This window comes from Paroedura picta, chromosome 18 (genome assembly GCF_049243985.1).
Source record: "Paroedura picta isolate Pp20150507F chromosome 18, Ppicta_v3.0, whole genome shotgun sequence".
Lineage (NCBI taxonomy): Eukaryota > Metazoa > Chordata > Lepidosauria > Squamata > Gekkonidae > Paroedura > Paroedura picta.
Genome location: NC_135386.1, coordinates 9710818 through 9714330, shown reverse-complemented (window position 1 = coordinate 9714330; position 3513 = coordinate 9710818). Strand labels below are relative to the sequence as shown.

Sequence of the window (3513 nt, the reverse complement as noted above, 5' to 3'; positions counted from 1 at the left end):
CAAAACCCCAAGCAGCTCGGCCACTGGCTTGTTACCCCCCAATTGCCTGTGATCCGGAAAAGATCTCAGATTCGTTAATGCTGTCTTTTGAATAATGCATGCTGGGTAATAGGTGAGCACCACAACAGAGCCAAGTGGAATGGTTCCATTTGCTCTTAGCTGCTGGAGAGGAATAAATATGCCTCCCCCACGCACTACACCAGGGGTAGTCAAACTGCAGCCCTCCAGATGCCCATGGACTACAATTCCCATGAGCCCCTGCCAGCATTCGCTGGCAGGGGCTCACGGGAATTGTAGTCCATGGACATCTGGAGGGCCACAGTTTGACTAACCCTGCCTCTTCATTTAGACACACCTAAACCTGTTAGGACAGATCTGTATTTTTCAGATACGGAGACTTGCTCGTTTCCTTGACAGCTTGCCAGGGTGTCATATCCTCGGAAACCCATTTGGTCACTGGGTCATTTAATTGCTGCCTGGGAGTTTCAGAATGTCCACAGCGGTTTGAATAATTAGGTCACCGTTCTGGGTGGTATAATTGTTTCGAGTCCCTGTCGCTCACTTTCCCCAAATTGCTTCTGAGTCATCGGGAAGGAGGAGATCAGACTGGGGTTGCCGCTGTGCTGAGGAGCTGGCGAGATTTCACCTCTGGGATTTATACATCACGTGGCCCACATTGGCAGGGGGGGGAGTTCTGCAAGGAGTCAAATTCAAATTTATTTTTAATACAGCACTGCGGCCAGATAAAACAGACAGCAGGAAAAAAAACATTTCAGAGTAGAAAACTGCATAATCGGGGAGCCAGTACAACATTTAAAATATATAAAATTGTATAATTGATGGGTACCTTAAAATTAAAAATGCACAGTAAAGTTCCTCTAAAAATCTTCACTTCAACTTAAGTTGTCTTTCCCGTGTGCCGGGCACATGTGCACAAAATTTGGCAACCTGCTTAATAATATGGCCCCTACTATTCCACAGGAGGAATTTTACTTTTTCTTTGTTTGAGCTGGTAGAGGCATTCCTGATTAATGGGAGGATGAATTTATTTCTTGCAGAGGTGAAGGTGGGGCACCTTAAGAGGACCTGTTCGATTGACTCTATCTCCCCAGAATTACAGGGGCAGAGTCTTTCAGCGAATGGGGTTTTCTTGAAGCGGCCCACCAGCATGGCAGAAGGTAACGCAGAGCATCTAGCTAGTGTGCAAGGAGTCAAATAAGGCCCTTTTCAGTGACTCCAGAAGCCTGAGCAGTCCTCTGAAGAAGCCCCCCCCCTTCTACAAAACACCTGTTCTTTCGACTGAGTGCATTAGCCTAAACAGCAGTCTCCTTTCAAAGATTGTTTTTATACCACTGGATTCGATCCCGGCACTTAACAAGGCGATGTTTGGAGGGTCAAGCTAGTTCACACCGTTAAGCTGAGATTTGGAAGGAGATGATAAGCTCTCGGTTCAAGAGACATCAGACAGCTGTTGTTGAAAAAGGAGACAGGGTCCCTCTCGGGGTGGTCGGATTGTATTCTTACCTTTCAAGAATAGAGCAAAGAGGAAGAACCTTGAGCGTCTCTTTGCGAAGGAAGGCGATATAACGGGCCTGAGAGATGCCGATGGAATTTACAGTCACGGCGCCATTGAGCAAGACAACACAAAGTGCGGGCTCTAACGAGGGTTGTCAACCTCCAGGTTGTAGCTGGAGATCTCCAGGAATTACAACTGGTCTCCAGCTTCCTGGAGAAAAGAAAATGGTAGGTTCAGAAGTTGCTCTCTAAGGCATTCTATCCTGCTGACGTTCCACCACTCCCCCATTCCCCCAGGCTCTCCCCACAAAAAGCCTCCACTGATTTTCCTACTCAGATCTGGTGATCCCAGCTCAAACCCAGCTGCAAGCAATCCACCGTCCAGATCCCCATCTTGCATCTAAAACGCATCTCACAGAACCTTGACTTACTGACAGTCAATAAGTTGTTGGTCTTAAAGGTGCCATTGGACTCAAATTTTGATGTGCTACTTCAGACCAACGTGGGTATCCACTTGAATCTTGTCAAAAGCCACCCGTGTCAACAAGATAAGGCTCGGGGAAAACGTGGTCTCCCTGGGTTCATGACGGGGATTCCGGAAAATCACCAGAAACTGCACCTCACTTAAATCCGTGTGGAAACTGGAAGTGGAAAAACCCGTCTGAAAAAAAAAAGGACAGGCCAAGGGAAACAGTGGAATCTACTGTATGTTTTGCATCAGAGATATTCAAAAGGGGAGACCTGTGCCTGGAAAACATGCTCAAACCAAAGGGAGTTCGATGCCAAAAGAAATACGGCCTCTTTCCTTCTGTTAAAATCCTTTGGTTCCTTTTCAGCTTCTCAGAGGGGGGTTGGCTTCCATTCCCGTGCTTAAGCCGGATTCTGTTTCTTGGCTTCTGCACTCCTCTAGTTATCCTACGGAGCAGCAGATGCACAATGTGACCAGAGTCAAAGTGCATTAAAAAGATATTTAAAGCAGCGGTCCCCAACCCACGGGACGGGGACCGGGACCGGGACCGGGACCGGACCGGGACCGGTCAGTGGATCAGTCAGTACTGGGCCGTGGATCCTCCTCCTCCTTCTCCTCCTCCTCCTCCCCGGCTGCTGCCTTGGGAGCTGCCCTGCCACTCTGCCACCGGCTCACCTTTGGCGCTCTCCGGTGGCCGCCATGGCTGGGGCTCCCCCTTGGCATGGCACTGTGCAGCTGCTGCTGGCAGCGCCCCCCAGTGCGTGGCAGGAAGTCAGGGATGCTGGCGGGAAAGCAAGTGGAGCAAGGGGTCAGGTGGCGGCGACGTCCCTCGGCAAAAGACTACCCCCCGCCCCAGGCCTCAGTAGAATTGTCAAGCGTTGACCGGTCCCCAGTGATAAAAAGGTTGGGGACCACTGATTTAAAGAACCCACTCCTCAGACTGATTTTGTTCATGGCAAGGTTGGGAACACAGGTTTCTTTCAGAGGGTTGAGGGCTGTTCAAAAGACTTATTGCTGCACATTCTATTCCGTTTAAATATTCTCCTCCGTTATTAAGTAGCCCCTTACAAGCAATAGATGGTCCATGGGGTATAAATCATTTCCATCACCCCGTTCATCCGGCATTGGGGTGCTCTCGTGACAGTAAGCCAAATTTAGCAGAAGAGCCCTTGAACAAGACTGGCTTTACAGTTATCCATGATTAAACTCAAATATGATCTCAAGGTTTCTTCATATCTCTACAGAAGGTGGCAGCAGAGTAGATTACTTTCATGTCTCATCTCCTTTTGATCTCTCCGGGAATTTTTGAAGTACTCCTGTACAGATGTAACGACTATCAATCCATTCCTTCAGCCATTAGGATAAGAATGGACAGGATAGATCTGGCCTCTGAATTTTGGGTCAAAACACTTAAATGGGAAAGGTCAGGTGGCTGTCAGAGAGTTACACCCTTCTTAGTGCGTTAAACTTGATAGCTTTAGAAGGGTGAAAATTCCATTGAGGGTTATGCTATTAAGAGTCTTAAAAAG

The 3513-nt window shown here is 48.3% G+C and overlaps 1 long non-coding RNA gene across 1 annotated transcript; it reads right to left on the bottom strand.

Annotated features, from left to right (window-relative positions):
• Nucleotides 1-342: 342 nt before the first annotated feature.
• On the bottom strand, nucleotides 343-2541 carry LOC143828014 (uncharacterized). The gene is made up of 3 exons (XR_013227474.1): nucleotides 1947-2541; nucleotides 1525-1726; nucleotides 343-694 (listed from the first exon to the last, which is right to left on the bottom strand). It is a non-coding gene; the product is annotated as an uncharacterized LOC143828014 (long non-coding RNA).
• Nucleotides 2542-3513: the final 972 nt, after the last annotated feature.